The sequence below is a fragment of the Drosophila kikkawai genome, chromosome 2R, assembly GCF_030179895.1.
Source record: "Drosophila kikkawai strain 14028-0561.14 chromosome 2R, DkikHiC1v2, whole genome shotgun sequence".
Lineage (NCBI taxonomy): Eukaryota > Metazoa > Arthropoda > Insecta > Diptera > Drosophilidae > Drosophila > Drosophila kikkawai.
The window spans coordinates 2,981,115-2,995,455 of NC_091729.1; positions in this window are offsets into that span (position 1 = coordinate 2,981,115).

Below are 14,341 nucleotides of genomic sequence, written 5' to 3' on the forward strand. Positions count from 1 at the left end.
TGCCCCTTGGTGACGTCGCGTAGAGCAGCCAAAACAATAAGGGCATGATAGTGGTTCAACTAAATCTGAACCACTGCGCGGCAGCACACGATTTGCTGTCGCAATCGATCCGAGAACGCGGTGTCGATGTTGCCGCTATCAGTGAGCCGTACAGGGTAGGCCCTGGCCCTTACTGGGCGGTGGACAGCTCTGGCAAAGCTGCTCTGTGGTCATGCGGCATTACTCCCAAGAGATTGTCTGACGTACGCTCGGAGAGAGGCTTCGTGCGTGCCAAGATGGCAGGCTGGTGGATGTTCAGTGTCTATCTGGCGCCGAGCATGTCTTTCGAGGATTTTGGTGACGCCGTGGATCGGCTAGCCGCAGACGCAAGGTGCCACACTCCGTGCCTTATAGCCGGAGACTTCAACGCCTGGGCGGTGGACTGGGGCAGCTCCCTAACCAATGCCAGAGGCAGGACCCTCCTCGAGGCGTTCTCCACGCTAGACGTCACACTCCTCAACACCGGGGCACAGCCCACCTTCAGCAGAGCCGGGGCGAGTTCGGTGGTCGACCTCACGTTTGTGAGCTGCTCCAGGGCTAGCCAGTGCACCTGGGTCCTGAGCGATGTCTATACGGGGAGCGACCACGCGGCGATCATCACCGCGTTGGATATAGAGCGAGCGCAACCCACACCGCGGCTTCCCCAAGCTCGTAGGGGATACAAGGCCGATACACTGGACATCCAAGCCTTCGCAGAGCATTTGCAGAGGTTGGAAGTAAATGGCTCTGCAGAGCAGATGGCGGAGTATGCCATGATCCAACTGCAGACCGCATGCGACGACTGCATGTCTGCCAAGCGCGCCCACACTCGCCACAGGGACTCTGTGTACTGGTGGAACGAGACGATCGCCGCGGCCAGATCGGAATGCATCAAGGCAAGGCGTCGGTATCAGCGCTCCTACCGCTCGAGCTCCCACCTGGAGAGGCGGTCAGAGTTCCATAGATGCCGCAAGGCTCTCAAGGCGGCAATCCGGGCTAGCAAAACCCAATGCTTCCTCGACCTTTGCGACACCGCGGACCACGATCCCTGGGGAAACGCCTACAGGATCATCGTAAAGAAGATCCATGGGGCAAAACAGGGCGCCCCGCATGACGCGGAGAGCATCGACAGGATAGTCGAACACCTGTTCCCGAGGACGGATAACCCTAGAGACACGCTGGAGATAGCGACGCACTCGCTGGAAGGGTTCGAGCCAGTAATGGACACGGAAATCCTGGCGGTGGCGATGAGAATCAGGGAGGCGAAAGCCCCGGGCCCTGACCTGGTTCCCAACAGAGCCCTGAGACTTGCTCTCTCGCTCCGCCCGGACTTATTCGCGGAGCTCTATGGAAGATGCCTCAGAGAAGGTAAATTCCCTGGGAGATGGAAGGTCCAGAGGCTGGTCCTGCTCCCGAAACCGGGAAAGCCACCAGAGGACCCATCCGCCTACAGACCAATCTGCCTGATTGATGGGGCGGGCAAGGTTCTGGAGCAATTGATCCGGACGAGGCTCGAGAAGGCCATTGCCACAGCCGGCGACCTGTCCGACTCCCAGTTCGGTTTCAGGAAGGCTAAGTCGACAGTAGATGCCATCTCCAAAGTGGTGGGCATCGCGAAAGCCGCCATTGCGGGACAACGGTGGAAAGGAGGCTCGAAGGAGTACTGCCTGATAGTCACGCTAGACGTCCGCAACGCCTTTAATACGGCGAGATGGGATTGTATCCTAGACGCACTTTCCAGCTTCGGAGTACCCTCGTACCTCTTGGAGCTGTTGAAGAGTTACTTCAGAGGCAGGACTCTGGTGTACGACTCCGATGGCGGTGCTAGATCGGCTGAGCTTTCCTGCGGAGTGCCGCAAGGGTCGGTCCTGGCTCCGTTGCTGTGGAACGCTATGTACGACGGTGTTCTGCGGCTCCCGCTACCAGGTCGGACCGAGCTGGTGGGTTTCGCAGACGACATAGCCGTAGTCGTAGTAGACAAGGAACTCGCAGGAGCAGAAGAGCTGTGCGACAGGAGCATCAGCCGCATAAACTTGTGGCTGTCCAGTGTTGGCCTACAACTAGCGCCGCAAAAAACGGAAGCCGTGCTGGTAAGCAGCCGGAAGAAGGTGGAGGTCGCAACCATCCGAGTGTGCGGGGCCTCGATCAGATCATCCAGAGCCATTAAGTACCTGGGCGTGATGATCGATACGAGGCTCTCCTTCCGCGAGCACTTAGCGTATGCTAGCACAAAGGCCGCCACAGCGGTGAGAGCAGTCGGCAGACTAATGCTGAACCACAGGGGCCCGAAGCAGGCGAGCAGGCTGCTACTGTCCAGCGTAGCCAGAGCCAGCATGCTCTATGCGGCACCAGTCTGGGGACACGCACTGGCGACCCCGGCCTATAGTCGCGGACTGTGCTCGGCCCACCGCCTCGCGGCACTACGTATATGCAGCGCCTTCAGGACGGTGTCCGACCAGGCCGCGTTTGTCCTAGCCGGGACTCCACCTCTAGATCTACTCGCAGTAGAGAGGGCCAGCATCCATGGCCAGACGAATGGTAGAACGCAGTCACCTCGCGACAAGCAGGTGATACGCGTAGCGGCGAAAGACGCCACCTTGGCAGCGTGGCAATTGCGGTGGGAGTCAGCGTCCAAGGGAAGATGGACGTTTCGGATGATTCCCCAGCTGGAGTGCTGGCTGAGGAGGAAGCACGGTCAGATAAACTTCCACCTGACCCAGATCCTCAGCGGCCACGGCTGTTTTCGGAGCTACCTGCGGAGATTCGGCCACGAGGAAGACGACTCCTCCACGCACTGTCTAGGACAGCTGGAGGAGACGGCAGAGCACACGGTTTTCAACTGTGCGAGGTTTGCCGGCGAGCGAGCATCGCTGGAGGCCAGGCTGGGCAACACCATCACAGCGGAAAACCTAGTTCCGTTGATGTTGTTGTCCGAAGCGAATTGGCAGGCCGTGTCGGACTTCGCAGCGAGGACTATGACGGAGCTCCGAGCAGAGGAGCGTCGCAGGAACCAGGAGGCAGCATAGATCGGGATCAGCGCCCGCGCGAAGCATTGCTTCGCGGCCGTACCGCGCGAGCAAACCGTCCCGAGTTCTGTGTGACCCAAACCCCTCTATCCCCCCACTCTTTTGTATATTTCTTTGCTTTATTAAACGAATTAAAAAAAAAAAAAAAAAAAGCCTTACACACACGCACACACACATCACCCGGCATGAAGCCAACGGCATGAAGCCAAATAAACCCCGCGAAGGGGGATTCAAAACAAGCACTAAGCTTTAAAGTTACGCGCGCAAGTGGCAACGCTGTCAGCGATAGTGGCAGAGCCTGGCAACGCCAAGATCGATCGCGGCAGCGCTGCCGGCAGAAACTAGGTCACGGCCACACTCAGAAATTAGGTCAATTTTAATTACCGGGAAAACTCTCGAGATCACCAGTCGCGTCGCTCCGAAAAGTTAAAAAGTGCGTGTGAATACCGCGTGTTGGCGTCGAGGAAAACATCCTGCAGGACCTTCGAAGACATCCGCTTCGAATCGTGGGTGAGCATGGCCGCCGGCCATTAAATATATTGGGGATCTACCCCGCCCCTTGCCACAGTAACTTTAATTGAGAATAAAATATAATTAGAAAACATGTGCTTCAACCAAATTGTGCGTTCTCCCTGCCTTCGTTCGCGGGCCGGCGCCCCTCGCCGGCAGTGACCAATTCCCCTCCCGCTTTCCCCGTAGCATCGGAGTAATTCCGGGTGCGGGCGAAAGCCGGACGGGAACAGGAGCCCGTGGCTGCTGGATCTTTCCGAGCCCGGGCTTGCCGCGAGGCCGCCGGTCCCCCTTTCCCCCTTGCCCCTCAGAGAGCCATCCCGCTGCTGGATTTTTCCGGGCGAGGATCTGGGGTTGGTCGCTGGATATTCTTCCGAACCAACTGTCCCGCTGCTGGATCCTTCCGAGCGTGGACGCAGGCATCGGCTGCTGGATCTCTCCGAGCCTTTGTCCTGTCCCAACGGACGCCGCGCTGCTGGATCACTCCGAGCGTGGGCGTGGGCGTGGCTGCTGGATCATTCCGAGCCCTCTGAGCAATCCAGCCGCTGGATTCTTCCGGGCGAGGATTCGGGGCTGGCTGCTGGATTTTCTTCGAGTCAGTGGTCCCGCTGCTGGATTCCTCCGAGCGTGGACACAGGCCTTGGCTGCTGGATTCCTCCGAGCCTTTGTCCTGCCCCGAAGGCGCCCCGCTGCTGGATCACTCCGAGCGTGGGCGTGGGCGTGGCCGCTGGATAGCTCCGGGCCGCTCGTCTCGCCGCTGGATAATTCCGGGCGCTGAAGCGGGCTTGACCGCTGGATTATTCCGGGTCGCCCGGTTTGCCCTGGCCAAATAATCCCGTACAAATATTTACCTCCCCATTTTCCCCTGGCCAGAAAATTATCGGCGCTTCTCCGTTCTGGGTGTCTCACAAATTATAAATTTTGTGAGGGGACTCTGGGCCGCTGAGGATCACCCCGGCCGCCCAGACGCTTCCTTACACAGTCAACAACAACGACGGCCGTCACGTCATCAACAGTGACGTCATTAACGCCGGCCAGAACAACGGCCAACAGCAGCGGCAATAGCAACGGCCAGCGCGACCAGCGAACACAATAGCTCGCGCCCGTAGCCAGCAACAACAACCGCAGCTACGTCATCAACAGCGACAGCGGCAGCGCGCAGCAGCAGCTCTCAAAGCCAACAACAACGGCGGTCAGGAGCCGGCAGCGACAACAACAGCAGCCGACGGCAATAACAACAGCCGCCAACGCTCATGGAGAGCTATAGCCAACGGCAATAACAACTGCCGTCAACGCTCATGGAGAGCCGCCGCAGCTAGCAGCAAAATCAAAACAAACCGGCAAACGCCCAAATTACTCTCGCTTTGTAAACTAAGTTTTTGTAAATAATTTTGTAGAATACTTTAAGCACTTCTCACTTAGTAAATATAAGCTTTGTATATATAATCATTTTTCCCATTTCTGTATAAAATAAGCCATGTATATTTAATCCGCCAATTCATAATACAGTCATTTATTAGCTGTACAAAAGTTAAACATAGACAAGAGTTTGTAGTTATCTTTGGTTCCCCGTTCTCACATCTCTAGATCCCGCACACACACACACACACACACCTACACTCGGAGAGCAGAGAGGGTTATTCACCACGAACAAGTGGCCACGGAGTTAGCGCCGTATGTGAGCAACGGAGAGCGAGCATACGATCGAGCGCAAAGCAACCCCCGAAAATTGGCACGCGCCAACGGGAGAGAGCGAGAGGGAAGCTGATGCACCGAAATGCAAGAGCAATGGAAAATTACCAGCGCGGCCGAAAATTTGGCAAAGCCGCGTGGCTGGATTTACTTTGGCGGAGGCGACGAAAACGGACAGACGTGCGAGCGGTCGACGTAGTTTTTTCAACGGAGCCAAACGGGAGTGTTTTCACGCGACGGAGTTTTTTTCTGCGACCAAACGAGTGCAGAAAAAGTGTATATTGACAGTGACAATTTCTTTTCTACCCGAGACCAACCAGGAGGTGGTGCTCGAAGTGCCCTGTGATCGTGAGGCAGCCAGTGGAGTGCGGAGAAGTTTTTCTCGACGGCCAAGGAGGCAAATTCTTTTGGAAGCGGAGGCGAGGACGTGGCGGAAGCAGCAGCCACAGGCACGTGTGTGTGTGCGGGAAAACCGGAGACGGGTGAGTGTATAGGGAGGATCGCATTTTGGCCAGCGGGTACATGTGTAAATAGAAATTTCTCGACGGCCAAGATGCGGTTTTCGCTAGAGTAGGCTAGAAATAATGCCCCAAAAATCTAACCCTTAAAAATCCCTGCAAACTTTATTAGATAAAACCAAACGAAAGCCAAAAGGAAAATTTTGCAAAGAAAACTTGTTCAAATAAATAATGAGAATTAGAATCTATTTAAATACAAACGAAAAACTAAAATTTATTTAAATACAAACGAAAGTTAAAATTATTAAATAAAGATGGAAAAACCTGAAAATAATCAAATAAAACTTGGACATATATATATAAAATAAAACTCCCCTCGCCGTCTCTATATCATTTTCCCTGACCTACGCCAAGCTTTTTGCCAAACGAGACATGCATAGGGAAAAAAAAGGGGTGGACCCAAACTTTTGCTAAAACTTCACTGAAATTGATAAATTAAAAATATTTCGTAGAAAAATCAGTTGGGAATTTAATAAGGAAATACTTTATTACAAAGTCAAAGCCCGGCAAAAGGGTGGACCTTATCTTCGCGGAAAATGTATTCCGGCAAATTAAATTAAATATTTCTCCGGATATTTAGCGCTGTGTGATGGCCATGCGTTTGCGGTGAGGGGGAAATTTCCGGCATCGTCTTGCGGAGAACGGCTGAGTTTTCGCCTACACTGGGAGAAATGAAACTCCAAACTTTGATTATAAAAATTTAATAAATTTTATTTAAATATATTTTTTTTGCTTTCTCGTGGCGAGCATAACTCCTGCCCCACACTTCCGAGAGGCCGTACGCTGCCCACACTGGGAAAATAAATGCAGAGGAATTTAAAAATGAGGGAAAATTAAATAAATTCAAGAAAAGCTCTCTTAAGTATAATTTTCGGCTCAAATCGAGGCCAGCTCGCGAGGGAACGACCCACAATCACGCTGGCCATGACTCACGTAGAATATTTTCCCAAAATGCCTAGATTTTAGGCCATAAACTCTGCCCTAGGAAGCGGTGGTCCCCATAATCGACCCCCTCTCGGTCTCCTTATAGCGTCTGCTATGGGCCCGACCCAAAACGCGCTCCGCCGAGTATTTCGCTCTATTGCAGAGACCGAATTAGCCATTTTTCTGGCTGCGTATCCCGGTAACTAACCACTACCATCTTATGTCAGTTTGCCGGCCGTCAAAACACTTTGTCCCACATCTTTATAAATTTTTCTGATAAAGAGGACCTTGGACGTGACTGAGACTTACCCCAGCCGTCGAACTTCCTTACAGAATGGCGCCCGAGCAGGGACATGGGGTTTACGAACTTTAGACGTCGAAAATATGGCCTAAAGACCCATTCGGATACGTCAAGTTTGAAAAATTTTCGGTTCCGCCACTTAGAGAAAATTTTCTAAGTCGGAACGTATGGAGAGTCGGATGTCGAGGGACACCGAAATTTCTAGGGCAGAAAACTACGGGAAAATATATATATCTTGATCAGAATATATACAGAGCATTGTATATAACCTCAAAGTTGGGGAAAAAAAAAAAACTTTGAAATTTTTTCAAGGCACATGGCAAAAATCGGGAGAACTTAACCAAAAAGTATACCCACTCTAATGAACTCGTGGCACACGCAGCGAAAATTTTATGTCTCAGCCGCGAAAAGATCATAACCTAAAACGAGAGGTTATCAGATCACGTGACTAAGAAAAACCCACACGTGAAGAAACACACGTGGGCCAAGAAAACGAAACGAGCAGAGAATGGGAAAAGAGAGAGAGAGAGAGCGAAAAGCCCTCTAGGTAGCCAAGTCAGGTCGCGAGAATTTCAAAAGCACGAGGTAGGGAAAAGCTAATACAAATTCCCCACAGCGCTGCCATTTTGTTTTCGCCCTTCACTCTCATCGTCGTCTCCCTCACACCAGCAGCGATCGAGTACAGCCAGCAGCAAACGCATCGGTGGGGCTCTTCTCTTTTCAACCGTCGTCGAGTCTACACGTACAGTCGCAGTTTTTTCAACGGAAATAAAAGCCATCGTCGTACCAATTTTACCAAGTCGCGATCACCGTCGAATAAAATTTAAAACATCGTGGAATAAAACTTTGAATCATCGTCGAATTAAATTTACGTCGCCATCGAATAATTTAACTCATCGTCGTGGAAATTTTTACAAGCTTTACAGCGTCGTCGAATAAATTTAATCCCCGTCGAGGAGAGCTGCCGAATTAAATCGCCGTTTTACATCGAATTCGAGTTAACCTAGTTGCACGTGGGCATTGAGTGATTTTTTTTTTGTGTGGCAAATAAAAATCAAATATTTCACTGAAGTTTAATCAACTCAAACATCGCTGACCCTCGCTTGAAATATTTCTCTCGACCCATCGAAATTTTTCTCGTTGCTTGCCATTTGACTAATTATTTCACAGCATTATGGGCGCACGCTGGATTTCGTATCTGCGGAAGCGGGAATTGGAGGCGATTTTGAAGGAGTTTTCCTTGGAAGCAACCGGAACCGTGGAGGAAATGCGGAGCCGGCTGGCTGCCTTCAACAAGATAGATAGAAACAGCGTTCACCGAGTCCACACCCACACCCACCGGGGCCCGCGCAACTGCAAGTACCAGTACTGGAGGGCAGGGCTACCGCCGACGTGGAGACCCTCCCGGCCAGGCGAGAGATTCTTCCGAAGAAGGCGGAGATGTCAGCAGCCACACTGTCGGAGAAACTCAAGAACTGGGGGATTACTTTCGATGGCACCACGGATCCCATCACCTTCATCCAGCATCTCGAGGAGCGGGCAACCGCCTACGAAGTCGACGTGGAAAAGATGCCGCAGGCCATCCCTGGTCTTTTGACGGACACGGCCGAGCACTGGTTCCGGACGAGCCAGCTGCTAGGAGAATCATGGACGAAGTTCAAAAAGGCGTTTCTGGATTTCTTCCTGCCGCCGCGGTATTTCCAGCGACTCGAGGATGAGATCCGCACTAGGGATCAGCGCCGAGGGGAGACCTTCAAGCAATATCTCGTCAACATCAGACTGTTGATGCACCGAGCGGGATACAACGCGGAACAGGAGTTAGAGCGCATCTACGAGAACCTCCAACCGGAGTACCAGATGTACGCCAGGAGGCACGACTTTAGTACATTGGAGCAACTCACCAGTTTGGCGGTCAATTTCGAGGTCACCCGGGACCGGAGCACTGGAAGCCATGCCAGGATGGTAGCCGAACCACAACCCGCGCCAAGGAGGAGCGGATACGAGCCACCAGCAGGTCAACAAAATTTCTCGCGAACAGCCGGGCGACCATCCATCCCAGCTACGGTTCCCCCACAGGGTCCTCGAGTAGGGAATCTGTCAACAATCACAAATTTCAGGTTTGCTTGTAGGAATTGCGCTCAAGAGGGCCACCAGCAGGCAACGTGCCGCAATCCCAGAGTCCTTTTCTGTTGGGATTGTGGGCGCCGGGGAATACGCACGGTGGAGTGTTGCAGACGCACACAGCCGGGAAACGAGAGGAGTCTTCGCCCACTCGGGGAGCGGACGGAGACTGCCTTCAGGAATCCCCGGAATTAGGAGAGATATTACAGGTGCAGGCTAGTCGGATCATCGCGCAGGTGCAGATCGAGGGGCAGAAGTTCAGCGCGACTATAGATACCGGAGCCAGTAGGAGCTTTGTGAGTGAACGAGTGGTTCAGCTCGTAGGGACAGCACATAACGTACGGTCGGTACGCACTCACGTCAGCCTGGCCGAAGGCTCCCGCAAAGAGATCACAACGTCTCTAGTCGCCAAAGTCCAGCTGGACCAACGTAGGGTAACTTTTCCTCTACTAGTTCTGCCGTCGATCATGGAAGACGTGCTCTTAGGCATGGACTTCCTCTGTGGCGTATCTGCCACTATTCAATGTGGCCGCGCATCACTGCAGCTAAACCCTTTCTTGTTAACCAGCCCCACCTATAATTTAGCTACGCCGTCGGTATTGACAAACGCGTTCACTCCGAAAACAACAGACCCCATCGAAGCCGGAGAATCCACGACAGCCAACAACGAGACAGAGCATGAGACGCAAGATACCCCGACCAGTAGCATTTTAGGGCCTCGTGATGACAACGCCGTGCGAAACAATCCGTTTCGACGAAGACAAGCCACCAGGCCAGTGGAGCCAGCAGTGGAACCCGTAGCGGAAAGGCGAGCCTCTTCACCAGCCATCCCAGAGCCTCGATCTGACGCTGGAGGCGCGCTAGCTGTCATCACCGAAAACACGGAGCACGCAGACTTGGAGCCATGGGTGAACCAGTTTCTACAGGAGGAATTGGCTGAATTCGACGGATTGACAGGAGTGTCGAATATCGCGGTGCACACGATCACGATGCGGGATGACAAGCCCATCAAACAGAGATACTTTCCGAAGAATCCCGCGATGCAGAGGATTATTGATGAGCAGATCGACGAGCTGCTGCGCAACGACTGTATAGAGCCTTCACGGAGTCCCCACAGTGCCCCGATCGTACTCGTGGGCAAGAAGTCGGGAGAGATGCGACTTTGCGTGGATTTTCGGCAATTAAATGCTCACTCCATTCCAGATGCATACCAGCTGCCAAGGATAACACACATCTTGGAACGCCTGCGCCATGCCAAATACATATCGACGCTCGATCTGAAGAGCGGATATTGGCAAATTCCTGTAGCCGAGTCTAGTCGCGAATGCACTGCCTTTACAGTCCCCGGGAGGGGTCTGTACCACTGGAAAGTGATGCCGTTTGGCCTCCACTCAGCACCAGCCACATTCCAGCGGGCGCTCGACAGCGTCATAGGACCGGACATGGAGCCCAACGCGTTTGCGTACTTAGATGATATCATCATCATCGGACGCACTCTGGAAGAGCATGTACAGCATCTGCAGGAAGTATTTCGGCGGCTACGGAAGGCGAACCTTCGCCTCAACGCAAAGAAGTGCAGCTTCTTTAAGCGCAGCCTGGTATACTTGGGACATGTTATCAGCGAGGAGGGAATTCACACCGACCCCGAGAAGATCTCAGCAGTGCGGCAACTGAGTCCACCGACCACGTGCAAGGAGCTAAGGAGATGTCTGGGTATCGCGTCTTGGTACCGGCGATTAGTACCAAACTTTGCTAGCGTCGTGCAGCCCATGTCTCTACTGCTCAAGAAGGGCAAGAAGTGGCAATGGGAGAAGGAGCAGCAGGATGCGTTCGACGACCTGAAGAGCAAACTGACGGAGGCACCGGTTCTGGCCTGCCCGGATTTCAACGAGAAGTTCGTGTTACAAACGGACGCCAGCGACATCGGCCTCGGAGCAGTGTTAACCCAGACAATCCAAGGGGAAGAACGAGTCATCGCATTTGCCAGCAGACGCCTCATCGCTGCAGAGGAGAACTATTCCGCCACGGAAAAGGAGTGTCTGGCTATCATATGGGCCATCAGGAAGGTCAGATGTTACTTGGAAGAATATCGATTTGAGGTGATAACCGATCATCTCGCTCTGAAGTGGCTCAACTCGATTGAGAATCCCACCGGCCGTGTAGCGCGCTGGGCGCTAGAGCTTCAGCAGTATCAGTTCGATGTCACCTATAGACGCGGGAGCCAGAACGTCGTCGCTGACGCACTTTCTCGACAGCCTTTAGAAGTACTGCAGATGATCCAGGAGGATAAGCCGGAGAGTACATGGAACCAACGGATGGTGAAGCTTGTTCAGGACAGACCTGAGGATTATCCGGACTACGTGTACGAGAACCAGCAGCTATATAGACTAATCGGATCACGACCCGACGACGAAGACTCCGTGCCATGGAAACTGTGTGTGGCCAAGGAACACCGGCAGCGAGTACTGGCGGAATGTCACGACCAGCCCACGGCAGGACACCTCGGAATCAGGAAGACAACCGCCCGGATCGCCCAGAGATACTACTGGCCGGTCCTCTTTCGCGATATTTCCAGGTATGTTCGCAAGTGTGACACTTGCCAACGGTTCAAAGTTAGTCAAGCCAAGCCAGCGGGGAAAATGTTCACCAGGCAGGTGAGTGAGCCATTCGATACTGTCTGCGCCGATTTTATTGGGCCTCTTCCGCGATCAAAAAGTGGGAATACAATGTTGCTCGTGTTTTTCGACGCGTTCTCGAAGTGGGTCGAGCTGGTCCCACTTAGAAAAGCCACCTCAGCACATCTCGAAAAATCCTTTAGGGAGAGGATTTTAAATCACTTCGGAGTTCCTCGCACTTTTGTCTGTGGCAATGGGACACAGTTTACGAGTCGTTCGTTTAAATCCTTTTGTAAGCAGGCAGGGATGGAGATCCAATATACAGCGCCCTATACCCCGCAGCAGAACCCGACAGAGAGGGCCAATCGAACCATTAAAACAATGGTCGCCCAGTATATCGAGGACAAGCAGACGACTTGGGACGAACTCCTGCCCGAATTGAACCTGGCGATAAATAGCAGCGTCTCAGACTCAACCGGATTTAGTCCGGCGTTCATCGTTCAAGGCCAAGAGCCACGACTCCCAGGAGCCTTGTATGATGAAGTGACTCCAGGGCCAAGCCAAGCGCCACATTCACCAGAAGCAAAGGCGGAATTGCTACGGGATATTTTCAAGGTGGTTCGAGAGAACACTCAACGGGCGTCGTTGGAACAGCGCAAGCATTATGATCTCAGACGACGATCATGGAGGCCAACCATAGGATCACTGGTCTTTGTAAAGCAGCATCATTTGTCTAAGGCGGCGGATAACTTTGCCGCCAAGCTCGCTCCCAAATATGAAGGCCCTTACAAAGCAATCAAATTTTTCTCTCCCACCATAGTGCGCTTGCAGCATCTTCACAGCCGGCAACGTCGAACAGCAGCCCTTGGAGACTTGAAGGAAGCAGTCAACGAGCCAGAAACACAGAATCTGGTGCCCAGCCGACTGGATCACGTAGAAGACACACAGATTACGGAGCAAGTTTAGCGATCGAGGAGCGCTAAACCCCTGAGCAGCGGAGCAGCAGCAGCAGAGACGCAGAAGACAAGGATACCCGCAGACGGCGGGAGAACACACGGCGATAGCCACGCAGCAGCAACCCCGGAAGTCCGTATGAAGACGGCACAACAGCAAATAAACTTGCTCAAGTAAAGCCGACGAGCGACGCTCGATCTGGCCGAGGCAAGAGCCACCTAGGAACACTGATACAGGAGCCAACAATTGAGTCAGTGGGGCCACTTGCTGGAGGGTGCGCCTTCCCAACGTCCCACTTTCCATAGTGGAAACTCAACGCTCCCAGTGCCATCGCAGCGAACCTTTTGCCCTTATTACTAACTTTCCTTAAAACCTTAGTTAGTAATCATCACAACCACGAGCTAATAAACCTTTGTTTTTCTCCCTCTACAGAGACAATGGCGTCGTACAATCCGAGCCGTTTGTGGCGCGCGGCAATATCAGCCGCGGCCACCGTGGAAGTCTCCCGCACGGATGACGTGGTGCTGGGATATCCAGCCGAGGGAGAGCCGAGCCCCGGGAAGACCGGACCCCAGGCGGGAGTCCTGCCCGAGGACATCGATTGGGAGGCCTTCAGCGAGGGGCTGGAGCACGCCGACGAGATCCTAGCGGGCCGTAGACCGCTGCCCGATCTTCATCGAGCAGTTAGCCACGCCGGCGCAGCCGCGGCGGTGCCCAACCGGGTGCCAGTCGCACGTCGCCGGGTGGTGTTCGCGTCGGCCGTGGGGACCCCGAGGTCGCCGACACCCGAGGAGTGCCGCCACGGTCGACCGAACGGGAGCAGCGACAGCAACGACGTAGTCGCCACAGGCCCTAGCAGCAAGGGCAGCAACGGGGGCGCAGCCGACGACGACGGCAGCCAAGAGGACGACGACGTGGTCCCCATCCGCGTGAGACACCGGCGGGCCAGCAGCATGTCGGACTTCGACGCGGCCGACGTTGCCCGACGCACCATATTCTCCGCGTCCGGGGTGATATGCGGCCTGAAGCCGAAGCCGAAGCCCAAACGCAGCGCGAGCGAGCTGCCCCCCGATCCCTGGATGGTGCAGTACGACAAGGACTGCCTCGCCAAGGCCCGCCTCACGCGAGCTGAGCAGGGCAACCGCCCTACACCGGTGCCGATCAGGGGTCCGCCTGCCACCCCCGCAGCCGAGGAGAAGGAGGAGTATCCCACTGCCGATCAGGACTGGGTCCTGCCGCCTGCACACTGGCGTATCCGGATCGCGGGAGGACGGATCCCACGCTCTGTGGTCGAGCGAGTCCAACCGCAGGAGGCCGCGAACAGGCGAGTAAACAGGAAATTCCTGTTCTACGCGGGCCCAGAGGAGTTCAGGGTCCACTTCAGCAAGGCGAACAGGATCACCATCTCGCAGCGCACCCCGAAGTAAGGGGAGGATGTGAGGAGTCGTCTGACTCCCCACCATACTGGCGGCGGCACCAACAACAGCCCTAAAACCGGCCACCCGCGCCAGCAACGACGGCAACAACAACAGCCTTAACACCGGCCATCCGCGCCGGCAACGACGTCAACAACACCGGCCAGAACAACGGCCACGTCATCAACAGCGACGTCAGCAACAGCGGCCAGCGGCCTCAACACCGGCCCGAGCAGCGGCCACAACA